We start from the raw sequence: 16,564 nt of genomic DNA on the forward strand, positions 1-16,564 counted from the left end.
CCTCCCACGGGAGCCCTCCGAGCATCTCTCAATTTGGTTATAATCTCGCTGGGGCTTTCTAGCACATTTCCCCCATGACCATGCAAAATTATATATGATAAGTTGATTCACTTTATTATAACGGGAAAAAGGAGAATCAATTAATTTGATGATTATGAAATTTCATAATTTTATAATTATACAAATAGAAATATAAGTTTTGAGAGTCTGATGATACTTTTCAGATGTCCAAGGATATTTTTACATAAAAAGATTCATCAGATGTACAAACTTGCGCAACATATAAATTGTTTCATTTTCATAAGAACATTTCCGATGGTTGGCACCCTTCAAGGGGTGTCAATTTTGACACGTAACTTAAAATATTATTTTTTTACTTTCACATTCTTTCGAATTATTTTTAACACCATTCTTTCAAAATACACTCCAATGGTTGGCACTCCAAGATGCAAACTTTATTAATAGAGAAATAACATTTTATGTATTATTGGAACCACAAATCTATATTTTATGTATTATTAGGATCACGAGAAATGCTACGTCCACAGAAATGAATACAGAAATTTTGTACAGAATGAGTTGGCCAGTCTCATGTGTAAAACTTGTCGGTCATTAACCTAATCTCCACATAAACGAGCCAGTCTGATGTGTAAAGTTTGTCTGCCACTAGAATAATCTCCCTTCTACGAGCAAAAGACTTTACATCCTCTCTCTCTAAAAAACCCTAATTTTCTCTAGACTCTCTCTTATCGTAGCCGCCTGGGGCTTCCATCGGTTTTCACCGGTGGAAAGCCCCGAATCAGTTAACTACTTTGTTTTATTTTTAGTTTTTGAATAATACTTCTTCTCGAGAAACTTAGATCCAAAGCCATCGGAGATTTCGTTGTCTCTCTTCCGAGCGGGTGAGTTGCAGTTCGATTTTTCTTGTTTTTGTGGTTCTGTTCTAGATCTATTCTCGGGGGATTCTTAGATCTAAAACCATCGGAGATTTCGCTGTCTTTCTCCTCTATTTCAAGTGGGTGGATTTTCAGTCGGATTTCTCTTGTTTCTGTGGTTCCATCTAAGGTTGTTTTCTCTCCCTGGTGAGAGCTTTGTTTTTCGCTTCTTAATTGTAAGCGGGGTTTGATTTGGTATGAAAGTTTGTATGAAATCGCAGTTCTGGTCGATAGCTCAAACGATAGCTCCATCGGAGCATGATGAAGAGGGTACCAGTAATTCAACGAGAATGCATGAAGCGGGTACTTGTATTTGTACATACATTTTCTTCAAAATATCGTTTAACTGTCTCTTTGTGAGAACAGGCGATTGCAATTTACTGTTTGTTCGACTCGATCATTGGTGTAGATGCCGTATGGACTTTTATTATTAGATTAACACCTTTGTTTCAAAAAAAAAAAAAAAATCTCCCTTCTTATTTCATTTTTGTTTCTTTATTCTTTATTTGTAATCTCACTTTTGCTGCTTTTCAAAATTCATTTAATAGATAATTTTATGGGTTCCCTCAATAATGTATGTGGCAAAAGAACATTTATAAATTTTTTGTGATGAATGTTTTAAAATTTGCTTCTCATTATTTATGTTTAAGATTAACTAACTTATACGACATAATATCTACTTTGATTAATAATATGCTTAACATATATTCATAATTAACAAATATAATAAAATTTTAATTTAAATAACAAAACAAAAATATCAAACAATTTTTGTTATATGGGAGAACTCAAATAAAGATTTTCAAATTTCAATATTATTTAAATCTTTAATCGACATTATCAAAAATTGTTTAATGTTTCTGTTTTGTTACTTAAATCAAAAATTTTATTATTTTTGTTAATTTTGAATATATGTTAAACATATTATTATTCAAAGTGGATATTATGTCTTATAGTTGGTTAATCTTAAACATAGATAATGAGAAGCATATTCTAAAAAATTCATCATACAAAAATTATAAATATTCTTTTGCCACATACATTATTCAGGGAACCCATAAAATTATTTTTTTAGAGTGCATATTTTTTTGAAACATGTTTAACATAATAAATACTCTAACATTATTTGATATGAAAGTTTAAAAAGAAAATTAACTACAAGTACAATTCATGCTACACTAAATTTTTAGTTTGTAAATTTAAGTGACTTTTTACATATTAATTTAAAGTAAACTAAGTAAAATAAAATAATTCGAATTTGATAAATTATTATAACCAAATAAATATAAAATATAAGTTTTTGGAAAAAATTGATGACAAACAAATTAAGAGAGTAGATATTGAATAGATATTTAAAAATAATATGAGTGAGATTAAATAATTAACAATTAAAAAAGTAGTTAAAAATAAGAGAAATTATTTATTAAATGAATTTTGAAAAGCAAGAAAAGTGAGGTTACAAATAAAGAATAAAGAAACAAAAATGAAACAAGAAGGGAGATTATTCTACTAGCAGACAAACTTTACACATAAGACTGGCCCGTTCATGTGGAGATTAGGTTAATGGCCGACAAATTTTACACATCAGACTGGCCAACTCATTCTGTACAAAATTTCTGTATTCATTTCTGTGGATGTAGCATTTCTCTTAGGATCACAAATAAAGTTGACACCCTACTTGATGAGTTGTCAACTTTTGTCACCTCAAAATGGCACCCATGCCAACTTACTTGGCACCCCAAGATCTCCGCTAACGAGAGTGCCGGTCCATATCTGATGTTCATTCGTATTAAAATTACTTTATTCACTTTTTACTCATATTGAATCTGAGTTTGCACATTAATATTTCAACTTTCTTTTATGTTCAGCTGAATTAACTAAGCCTGAAATTGTTTAATTATATCTATTCATAATTGAATATGTATATATTTAACTACTTGTTTGCATTCTTGTAATCAATGTTCTAAAAGTCAAGCAATTAATAGAGATTAATCGTCGATTAATCACACACACACACACACACACACACACACACACACACACACATATATATATATATATATATATATATATATAAGTTGGGATTAATCGCCGATTCAAGACATTAAGTATGTTGAGAAAAATAAGTTGAGATTGAAATTTTAGAAGGGAAATTATATATATAATATTTGAAATTACATTATAATATAAATATGAAAATTGTAGGAGTCGTGTTTAAATTAGGGAATATATTAAAACTATCATTTTCTTCTAAATTTTTTTGCGATTTTATTATGTTTTGAAAATATTTGCAAAAATCGATATGCAACTAGATGTAATCACATGCAATTTCAGTTAATTGGCCGTATGAATGCATCAATTATAGTTGCATGTGGTTGCAACGAGTTGCATACATTTTTTTTTACAAATATTTTCAAAAAAAATTGTATTTTTACAAAATGAAATATAAAAAATACAACATTTTTGCAAAATGTGTTTTGGACTTGGATATTTATGAGAAAAGCCCTTTAAACTAAGGGCTAGTATATGTATAGTAATTGGCTTCGTTAAAAGAAATATAGCTTGGTAAACTGATTGATAAAGTGAAATAGGAAATAAGAAGTAATTTCTGTTAAAATTGAAAACTGAAATATATAAAAAATGAAAAATACATAAAGTTATGAATTATAAGTGCAATATAAAAAAATAAGAAAAAAACAACCACCTGGACTAGCTAGCACATTCCACAGGAAACTTTTACCTTCCTGCCTCTGTATATTAAAATAAAATAAAACTTTCTCGGTGGCTTCTATTCATGAACAACTCCTTTACTTTCTTCAAACGTATATAAAATATTTTTTCATATTATATTTTAAAATTTTCATTTTCTAAATAAAAATTAAATATGATATTTTATTAGAAAATGAAATAATTTATTAAATTCTACTGTACTATATAAGGTGTGTCCAACCCCTCCTCAAATTAATAACAATCTTACGACAACGAGGGGCCTTGCATACATGTAACCAAATGAACTTTTGCATCTCCGTTAAAATCAAAAAACAACAAATGTTCAAAATGGTTCTGAATAATTATAATATATCATCTTGCTCACCAGTATCATACAAATGAATGTCCTAAACTTTACCAAACATGCTCTAATTCTCGTCAACCCCACAGAATCCAAGTTGAACAAGACGAGAGGATGGGATATGAACATATATAAGAGATCACGCCTTCCAACTTGCAATATCATTACCCCTATATTCGGACCATTTAGGAAGTGATGTACAGCTAGTGTCTTATCTTTTGAATGTAAAATTAAAATAATATGTAAATATGAAATGGAGGATCCATCAATCAACTAGCTAAATTAAAACTCCTCATGCGGCTCTGCACAATATTCTTGTAGTGCCTTGTTACAACACTGTTAAGTGCTATCTCAGTCATACATGACTATTTGAGTGAATTTGAAATAAACGTTTTTTGTTTAAAATAAAAAAGTGAAATAAAAAATTAAAAGCAAGTTTATAATAATTGATTAAATTGTTTGGTAAATAAACGGAATTCATGAAATAAAAATTTGTATTCCCAACCTTTTATAAATACTTCTTAATTTTTAACACAAATAGTTTATGCTTCTAACTTATAAATCCTGAAGCCGAGTTTTTAAGCCCGGCCAAATACCCATGCATATTACAGTTCATGTAGCAATAAGCAAGAATCAACCTTGGTATTGCTGTTTGCATCTTTACATCATTGCAGGCGGCTGCAGCCAGTTACAGCCTTACAAGTTACAAGGACTCTACTTGTTACACAACTCTGATCCAATTTACCAGCTGCCTTTTCTGCAATACCTCTGGAAACCTTCCAACAGGCAGCTACTGTCATTGCTGGAAACAGCTCGTAAGACTAACTCTAAAGGAGGTTGCCCAACTCCTATATGGGATTGGCAATCTTGGTGGTCCATCTATTAAAGTAGTATGGTTGTTAACATGTTGGTAACCAAAGTTGTCAAAAGTTTGACAACTTATCCATACAGTAAAATCACATATGCTTTCTAAAATATGTATATATTTCTATTATTTTTGTATTTTTCATATTATTATCACCTATGAATGGGATCTGGCAATTATTAAGTGCTGGTTATTGGAGTACATTTTTAACAAAGATTGCCAATATTGAGATGGATGAGAGAGAAGATAAAATTATAATATATGAGATAATCATGTGGTAAAAGTTGACAACTATTTTAGCAACCTCTCCTAGAAATATTCCAATATCTTGGATTCTAAAAAATTATTATAATATGGTGAGGAAATTCAAAACTCTTTTGCCGTATTGTTTTTTTTCTAGACATGTAGCTGTTTGCTGGATATATAAGTGGAGGATTCCGATTGTTTTAATAATTCTTCGCGAGGGCACAAATATCTAATTGAAATTATTAAATTAGTAATCATAATATTTGAATATTTAAATATTTTAATTAAACGGCGCCATAGTTTATATATATCATTAGCTATTAATTATAATATGCAAGATTATTTAAAAACTGTAATATTATACAACATATAAAAACCAACTATCTAAGGAGCGGGAGACAAATGTTAGGAAAAGTTAGCACTTCTCTGTTTGTGTCAATTATTGGTTTTTAAATAATACACTTTGGGTCCCTAGTGGTATATAAATGAGATGGGTTATCTACGTCAAGAAAATGTATAATTAAAAAAAATGAGTAAAATATTAAATATAGATATGGAAAGCACACAGCAAATAGACGCATACCATATTAGGAAAGGCGAAAGATATTGAGCACCGGACCGAATAACTTCTTTTGGGCAATTTGTCCACTAAAAAAGTACTGTATACCTTTGGACTTTTTAAATGGTACATTCAATCTTTATATACCACAAAGATACGTATAATAATATTAAAGATATTTACAGACCTTGAATTTCATACTTTTGAACCTCTATAAATTCGGAGCCTTGCTCATTGAGCTCCTCACAGTCTCACACATTCAAATTACAATACAAGTATTATATCAAGCATCTCATTCTTGCAATGACTTATAATTACAACTCAGCCAAGTTGGTGATTGTTGTATCAACCCTGGTGTTTCTGTTTGGCTCACTGCCTCAAGGCCATGCACAGGTGCAACCACAACTTGTTACAGGACTTACAGGTCTACTTAACATAACCCAGATCCAATTTACCACCGTGCAGCTGGCCTGCACCCCTACTGGAAACCCTCCAAGTACAGGCGGTGGAGTTGCAGGGGTTGCCGGAGCGCTTCTTAGCGGCACGTGCAACGGTGCTAGTGGCAGCCTTGGCAGGGTTTTCACAAATGCCAGTGGATTTGCTCAAGGTATATTAACTCTTGCAGAAGGTATTGTCATTGATCCTAGTAGAGGAATGCCGTGTTTTATCAACACGCGCCTTCCTGTTACTGGAACCACTTGTACAGTCTTGCCTCCCACAGGACTCCTGGAAGCAGTTTTTCAGTTGGTTAGTGTGGTTACCAGTCCTCTTGGTGGTCTTCTTGCTGTTGCCACCACCGGACCGTGGGTGATTATGCCCTAGCCAACGAGGCATACAAAAGCAATCCAATCCACCCACACCACTAATATCCAATGGCAAATTATATATATGTATAAGTTGATTCTCTGTGGAAAATAATTATCTGCATTTATGTATATGCATGCTTCTACTGCATGCATGTAAGTGTTTCGTGCTCTAAAATGCAGCATGCAATATTGTGTAATGCTATGTAATTTCACTTTATTCATAATAAAGAAGAATCAATTACTAATATCATGCGAAAAGTTTAAGTATATTATTGAAGCTTTGCAGGATTCTGATAATAATACAGCAAAATATACACGAGCCAATATATAAATAAATTATATAAAAATTAAATCTCTAAAAGACAATATAATTAAATTTTAAAAAATATTTTATTAAATTTCAATATATTATCGTATATTTTTTCATATAAAAATTTATATAATGATATCGAAAAAAAAACTATATAAATATCTTTTCCAAGAATTAAATACAAACAATTATTTATATAATGACAGACAAACAAACATTCTCTTCTTAATTATAACGTATTCTACTATAAATTAAATACGAACCATTATATATATAACTTTTTTTTATCCTAACATGTTGTATATCACTATAAATACGAACCATTATATATCCCTTATTAAATTTAACACCCTTGTTAAATTTAACACTGTTTATTCCAAGACAAATATATTTTTCTTACAAATGAAGATATATGAAATATGAAAAATATGATACAAAATTAATCGAAAAATTAACACATTATCACACATTAATATTAGAAAAACATTTAGAGATAGATGATAAAAAATAGTTTACTGTTTAGAGATTTATAATATAAAAATTATAATAATAAGTTTTTAAGAGAAAATATAAATAATCAATTAATATAATTAAATTAAGTTTTAATTTATTGATATTAAAATATTAATAAAATAATGTAACATTTTAAATTATACTCCCTCCGTCCCCTGAATTGTTTACGTACACTGTTTGCACGCATTTTGAGTCTCGTATAAAGTATAGTTTCATAATTTTTTTTTTAAATTTTCTTTTTTTGAATAAAAGTTTAAATATCAAACTTTTATTTAGAGAAAAAAAATTTAAAAATACATTATGGAACTATACTTTAAACAAGCCTTAAAAAACGTGCCAAAAAAGTAATGTAGAGAAATGAGGGGACAGAGAGAGTATATAATAAATTTTAAACTAAATAGGTCAATGTATTAAGATCACTACTTTTTCGCATACAAGCTCCTTTAAAATATAGTCCCATAATATTTTAAATATTTTTTTAAATAAAAGTTTTAATTTTAAATTTTTATTAAAAAATATATGTGAATTAGAAAAATATTATAAAATTATATTTTAAAAAAATCTCCCGTGCAAAGAAATCAACCTAACGAGTGAGAGACAAATGTGAAGAAAAGTCTGTTTGTGTCAATGACTGGGTTTTAAATAATAGGACGCATACCGGATCAGGAAATGTGAAAGATACAGCATGGAGCACGGGAGGGACCCACTTAATAACTTCTTTTGGACTAAATATTTTCACCAAAAAAATTATATACCATTAATAAACTATTCAAAAGGTATACTCAATATGTATATATATACACGACAAAGATAGATGTATGGCGGTATGAGTACAATGAGTCTGCCATCTCTTCTTACGTGTTCTGAACAAATCGATTCATAAAAAAAAAATATTTGCACCATACGGAGCCTGAATTTCATACTTTGAGGAATCTCTATATATTAGGAGGGTTGCTCATTGAGCTCCTCACACATTTAAATTACAATGGCTTATTATAACTCAGCCAAATTGGTGATTGTTGTATCAACCCTGGTGTTGCTGTTTGGGTCACTGCCACAAGGCCATGCAGAGGTGCAACCACAAGCTATTCCAGCTGGTCTACTTAACATAGTTCAGTTCCAATTCACCTCCTTTCTGGCCTGCACCCCCACCGGAAACCCTCCAAGCGGCGGTGGAGTTCCGGGGGTTGCCGGAGCGCTTCTTAGTGGCACGTGCAACGGTGCTAGTGGCAGCCTTGCCACGGCTTTCACAAATGCAACTGGATTTGCTCAGGGTATATTAACTCTTGCAGAAGGTATTGTCATTGATCCTAGCAGAGGAATGCCGTGTTTTCTCACCGTGCGCCTTCCTCTTACCGGAACCACTTGTACAGTGTTCCCTCCCACAGGAATCCTAGAAGCAGCTTTTCAGTTGCTTAGTGTGGTTAACAATCCTCTTGGTGGTCTTGTTGCTATTGTCACCACCGTGCCGTGGGTCTATAGGCCCTAGCCAACAAGGCAAATTATATCTATGTATAAGCTGATTCTCTGTGTAAAATAACTATCTGCATATGTGCATATGCATGCTTCTACTGCATGCATGCAAGTGTTTCGTGCTTTAAATTATGCAACATGTAATATTGTGTTATGCTATGTAATTTCAGTTTATTCATTATAAAGAAGAATCAATTAATTTCATGTGAAGAGTATAAATATATTATTGAATATTTAATGTTTAATGTTTAATGTCATCATGACATCAATAATAAATTTGGGCGTAATTTGGTTGTATTCCCTGAAAATATCCTTATCAAGTTATCTGTAGTATTGTACTGTGTAGGGTTGTATTCCCGCTTCTGTGAAATGTCTAATACACTCATATTCATCATATAATTATAGAAATACAAGCCAAAAACCATTTAATGCATTTAATCTATTAAATGTTATTGATTGCTCTCATTACACATAAAATAATGACATTAATTATGCTTATCATCTTACATTAAAATCTCATTTATAAAAGTACCCCCTTCATGAACTTTGGGCATGCAATTTAAAGTTCATTGACCGCATAGTTACATGACTTATTTTTAAATTTTTATTTTTGCAAATAAAAATTAAACTATGAAATTTTCATTTACAAAAGAAAAAATAAAAAAATAAATTTCGAAAGTAGACGGTAAATGCACCTAAAGTTACGTTCCCAAAGTCAACTATCTCGGGATGGAGGTAGTGTCACTAACTAATTTGTCGATACAAAATACTCATTGAAGTCATTAATCAAACATTTAATTCATGTAAACTTAAATCAATTAATACATAAAAGTATTTATGTGTATTGATTTGTGACTTTTATTTAAATATAGCAACATAATCACTTTAGTGAATCCAAAAATTTCATTTATTTTATTTAGAATATATTTACTTTTATACATACAAGAGTAAGAAATGGCGAAAAGAGCTTATAAATTGAGGGTGAAAGGGTGAATATGCCCCATTTATCATATAATTACAGAAAATATCATTACTTATTTAGTGTCATTAGTTAATTTATTCGCACAATAAGATAGTTACTTGATTGTATTTATCACTTACATTCAAGCCTCAGTTAAAAAATTGTCATTAAATTATCATTAATTAATTTAGTTATATAAATGAAATTTAAAATCATTAATTTAATAACACAACTACTTAAATCGTACTTGTGACTTCTTATTCAAATTTCACAATCACAACCACTAAATTGGAATGTTATGAAGTTTTGAAAACAAAATAAATTATTATATACGTGATTAAAAATTATTTAATGATTGATTTAATCAAAGAAATATATCTATTTTAAACTTGTATAAAAAAATTATCTTTATAATTGTGCTCTAATGATAGTCCCATCATACATCACATATTCTGTGACACCAATTCTACACACTTTCATCTCGACTCCATGTTAAACATTAAAAAATTATATATTGGGTCCGAAGATATCTTAAGTATTATCAAAATATTCGAATACCCCATACACTTTAATTAAAAAAACAGGAGTGTGAGATAGTGGTGGTGATACATTGTCATTTAATCACAATCAAAATATCAAAAATTATATTTCCATAACAAGAATTCTTGTAATATCATGAAACTTATCTTGATTCGACAACACCAGCAAATCAGCCTAAATATATGTTTACAATGCATAATAAATTAAAAATATTATATTTTCACTCACTTAAACAAGTGAATCGAACTCACGTATTTACAAAAAAAAAAAGGAAAAAGAAATGATATGCATGTTCCAAACAAAATAATTATAAAAAGAAATGATTTAAAATAGAATATAAATTAGCGGCCCGTGCCTTGCACGGATTTTTATGCAAGTTATATAATAAACGGGAAAAAGGAGAATCAATTATAATTAATTTCATGATGCCAAAAGGAAGTAATTTAATCATAATACAAATAAAAAATAACCTTTCAGGAGTCCGATGATACTTTTACATAATAAGATTCATCAGATGTACAAACACAACATCTAAATTGTTTCTTTTCCTTAACGATATTTGGTGTTCATTCGTATTAAAATTAATTTATTCACTTTTTACTCATATTGAATCCGAGTTTGCACATTAATATTCAAATCTTTTTTTTTATGTTCAGCTGAATTAATCAAGGCTGAAATTGTTTATTTTTTCTATTCATAATTGAATATATATTTATAACTACTTGTTTGCATTCTTGTAATTCAAAGAAAGAAGGATCCTTCACCGTTTATTAGATATATATACATGAACTTTTTGTATGAACAGAAATTAGTACAATATATATTAGATATTAGATATTAATGTGTAGTAATCATTTATTTAATTATAGAATTATGCCTCTACATGGATCCATTTTTTTCTGGGCAGGTGGTCCCCATGACACCGTCTTTTATATCTTCAACACTGTAAGTATGTTGAGAAAATATAAATTGGAATTTATGTTATATAATATTTGAAATTATATTATTATATAAATATGAAAATTGCAGGAGTCTCAGGTGTTTGAACTAAGAGTGAGTATATAGTAATTGGCTTCGTTACAAGAAATATAATTCGGTAAACCGATTGATGAAGTGAAATAGGAGAAAAAAAGTTATTTCTGTTAAAATTAAAAACTGAAATATTTTTAAAAAAATGAAAAATACATAAAATTTATAAATTATAAATGGAATATAAAAAAAAGAAAAAAACAACCACCTAGACTAGCACGTTCCACAGGAAAGTTACCTCTTCCTGCCTCGCTCTGTATATTAAAATAATATAAATACTTTCTCGTTGTATTCTATTTATGAACAATTCTTTTACATTCTTTACCCATATTTTAAGATGTATATAAAATATTTTTTTTCATATTTTATTTTTGAAATTTTAATTTTCAAAATAAAAATTTTAATATTAAATTTTTATTAAAAACAAAATTGAAATAATTTATTAAATTGTACTCCCTCTGTCCCATTTAATTGTATACGTTTCTTTTCAACTGCTCGACACGCATTTCAATGCTCTTATAAAATATAGTTCCGTAACTTTATTTTGAGATTTTCTTTTTCTGAATAAAAATATAACATCCAAACTTTAATTCAGAAAAAGAAAATTTCAAAAAGACGGAGGGAGTACCAGATAAGATGTGTCCAACCCCTCCTCAAATTAATAACAATAACGAGGGAATAGCCTTGCATTCAAGTAAACAAATGAACTTTTGCATCTCCATTATTAAAATCAAAAAACAACAAATGTTCAAAATTGTTCTAAATAATTATTATAATCATCTTGCTCACCAGTATCATAATTCATACCAATGAATGTTCTAAACTTTACCAAACATGCTCTAATTCCCTCGTCAACCCCACAGAATCCAAGTTGAACAAGACGACAGGCTATGAACATGCAGAATCCAAGTTGAAGAAGACGAGAGCCCGATGGGATATGAATGTAAGATCACGCCTTCCAACTTGCAATATCATTACTCGATCTCCTATATATATTCGGACCATTTAGGAAGTGATGTACAGCTAGTGTCTTATCTTTTGAATGTAAAATTAAAATAATATGTAAATATGAAATGGAGGATCCATCAATCAACTAGCTAAAACTCCTCATGCGGCCCCGCACAATATTCTTGTAGTGCCTTGTTACAACACTGTTAAGTGCTAAGCCAGTGATACAGTATAGTTCATGTTTTTCTGCAATACCTCTGGATTCTGGAAACCTTCCAACAGGCAGCTACTGTCGTGGCTGGAAATAGCTCTTAATATCCTGGATTCTAAAAAATTATTATAATATGGTGAGGAATTTCAAAAGTCTTTAGCAACATTGTTTTTCTGCTAGACATGTAGCTGTTTTATTTTTATTTTTTGCTAATTGACATGTAGCTGTTTGCTAGATATATAGGTGGAGGATTCCGATTATTTTAATAATTTTTATGTGGGTACAAATTTATAATCCATAATACAATCAATAATTAACTCAGTGACACAAAAAACAATCAAATCATTAAATTGAATATTATTAAATTAGTAATCATAATATTTGAATATTTAAATATTTTAATTAAACGGGGCCATAGTTTATATATATCATTAGCTATTAAATATAATATGCAAGATTATTTAAAAATGTTATATTGTACGATATATAAAAACCAACTATCTAAGGAGTGGGAGACAAATGTTAGGAAAAGTGAGCACTTCTGTTCGTGTCAATTATTAATTTTTAAATAATACACTTTGGGTCTGGAGTGGTATATAAATGATATGGGTTATCTGCGTCAAGAAAAAATATAATTAAAAAAATAGTAAAATTTAGATATAGAAAGGACACAGCAAGTAGACGCATACCATATTAGGAAAGGTGAAAGATATTGAGCACTGGACCAATAACTTCTTTTGGACAATTTTTCCACTAAAAAAAGTATACCATTAAACTTTTTAAAAGGTACATTCAATCTTTATATATATACCACAAAGATAGATGTATGGGTACGTACAATGAGAGTGTTGATAATTTAAGTTACCCCACCGCCATCTCTTATTATATTAGATATATTTACAGACTTTGAATTAAGTACTTTGAGGAACCTCTATAAATTCGGAGTCTAGCTCATTGAGCTCCTCACACATTCAAATTACAACACAAGTATTATATCAAGCATCTCATTCTTCCAATGACTTACTATAATTTAGCCAAGTTGGTGATTCTTGTATCAACCCTGGTGTTTCTATCTGGCTCACTGCCTCAAGGCCATGCACAGGTGCAACCACAACTTGTTACAGGACTTACAGGTCTACTTAACATAACCCGGATCCAATTTACCACCGTGCAGCTGGCCTGCACCCCTACTGGAAACCCTCCAAGTACAGGCGGTGGAGTTGCAGGGGTTGCCGGAGCGCTTTTTGGTGGTTCTTGCAACGGTGCTACTGGCAGCCTTGCAGGGGTTTTCACAAATGCAAGTGGATTTGCTCAAGGTATATTAACTCTGGCAGAAGGTATTGTCATTGATCCTAGCAGAGGAATGCCGTGTTTTATCAACACGCGCCTTCCTGTTACTGGAACCACTTGTACAGTCTTGCCTCCCACAGGACTCCTACAAGCAGTTTTTCAGTTGATTAGTGTGGTTACCAATCCTTTTGGTGGTCTTCTAGCTGTTGCCACCACCGGACCGTGGGTGATTATGCCCTAGCCCACAAGGCATGCAAAAACAATCCTGTCTACCCACACCCCCAATGTCCCAATGGCAAACTATATATGTATAAGTTGATTCTCTGTGTGAAATAATTATCTGCATTTATGTATATGCATGCTTCTACGGCATGCATGCAAGTGTTTCGTGCTTTAAAATGCAGCATGTAATATTGTGTAATGCTATGTAATTTCACTTTATTCATAATAAAGAAGAATCAATTAATTTCATGTGAAGAGTTTAAGTATATTATTGAAGCTCCGCAGATTTTGATAATAATACAGAAAAAAAAAACACGCAAACGCAACTTACTGATTTAAAATTTTATTCTAAATTCATATTAAGAAAATCTCATTTCCTATTAAAAAAACCATTTGCATTACCAATAAAATTTATTATAACAACATTGAGTACATAACAAAGTTATATCTTCCTTGCATTTTTTAAATTGTATATAAAATATGAGAGAGTCAATCGTCTACATGTTCCGGCTGAGTTTAAGAAGATCTGCATGTTCGGTTGAGTTTAAAGATCTGCATGTCTAAACAAGTTATAAATTAACTTCCGACTAACAAGCATTAAGAAGTTAAAGATATTAATTTTAATTTATTTTTGCTTATTGAATTTCTATTTATATAAATATATACTATTTTTTTAAAATATAGTTTAAATTAATTTAATATTATATTTATAAATATTATATCAAACAAATTCTAAATATTTAAAATATTATCTAAATATGTAAATTAAAAATTAATTTTCGCTAGTAACTAAGCGCACACACGCATATATAGTCGGTTTACCTCTTCTGAGTTTCGGGCAGAGTTGGGGGGCTTGTGGACTGTGGTGCCAGGACATGTTGTATATACCCCACCCTAGCAATTATTTGTTTATATAGGTGAAATATGGAATTTTTTTATTATATATATAATATAAATGGTTAAATTAATGAATAATTTGATAGAATTTATATATATATATATAATTGATTATTTAATTAATATTTTAGGGTTATGGATAAAAGTAAGATGTTGAAATATTTTATGTTATAAAATAAATGACTTTTCAGAAATTAAGATATAAAAATTTGATAGAAATATTCAAGCAAAAATATTTAAAAGTATAAAATATAAATGGTCTTTCAAACAGTGGGATCGAGGAATAACTTTAGGATGAATATGATTTATCCATATCTCTAAAATTATTAATTAAATACTAATTAAAATACATTACTTTTAAGAAATTAAAATATAAGAATTTGATAAAGATATTAAAAAAAATATTATTCGGGCGTAATTTGATTGTATTCCTGGAAATATCCTTATCAAGTTAACTGTATTATAGTACTGTGTAGGGTTGTATTCCCGCTTCTGTGCGAACATATTATTTTTGCTTGAGAACATATTAATATTTAGTTATTTACATTTTCCATTGATTAATTTTGTAGTTCGGTCGTTTTACTGGCTGAGGCTAACTCTTTTACGCTAGGCCAACTCCAACCATCCAAATTTGGGGTGAGATCTAAATCGATTCAAATATAAATTCAAATTCATCCATCCTTATAATATTCATATACTTTGATTTTAAATATTTTAAAAATTAATTAACTAATTTCATCACTAATTATTATAATATAATTAACGAGTCGACAAAAATAAAATATTATAAAATAATTCAAAAAAGTTAAAACATTACATAAAAATAAATTAAAAATATTAAAATATTACATTAAAATACTAATTCTCAGAATTAGTATATTTTTCTCACAAATGCTCAATTAGTGCATTTCGAAATTCAAGATGAACAATATTTGTCTTTGATTTTTATGTAGTGGTTAATAAATTGTTGAAATTTTATGTTTTCTGAATATTAATTTGTAATTAATCATTGTTTTATTTATATTTTAATTTTAATTAATCTATCCTTAATAACATTAACAAAATCATCAAATAATAAAGTAATAATATTTTAATGTTAAAAAATTTGGATCAGTGAATAGTATTGATCCAAATTTGGATAGGTACTCTTCACTAATCAAATTTAGATATTTTTTAGTCCATGGAGTAGTTTGGGACAGAACTACCCAAATTTAAATTTTTGAATTACGGTTGGAGATGCTATCTATGTAGTTGCAAATATTATATACAAAAGAATATTCGAAACTCTATGTATTGGTTTACAAGGTGGAAGTTCGAAAGTCTTTCGCCACATTATTTTTTTCTTGACATGCATATGGCTGTTTGCTAGATATACAAGTGGTTTGTTAGATATTTAAGTGGAGGAATATTTCAATTACTATGATATTTCTTATGTGGGTACAAATTTATAATGGATTAGACAATCAAAATCAACTCAGTAACATAAAAAAAAATCAAATCACTAAATTGAATATTGTTAAATTAGTAGTAGTAACATTCGAATGTTCAAATATTTTAATTAAAACTGCTTAGTTTATATAAAACATTAGCTTTAATTATAATATGCAAGATTATTTAAAAATTTAATATTATACAATATATATGAACCAACTATCTAAGCAGGGGGGACAAATGTTAGGTAAAGTTAGT

Source organism: Daucus carota, chromosome 2, assembly GCF_001625215.2.
Source record: "Daucus carota subsp. sativus chromosome 2, DH1 v3.0, whole genome shotgun sequence".
Classification (NCBI taxonomy): Eukaryota; Viridiplantae; Streptophyta; class Magnoliopsida; order Apiales; family Apiaceae; genus Daucus; species Daucus carota.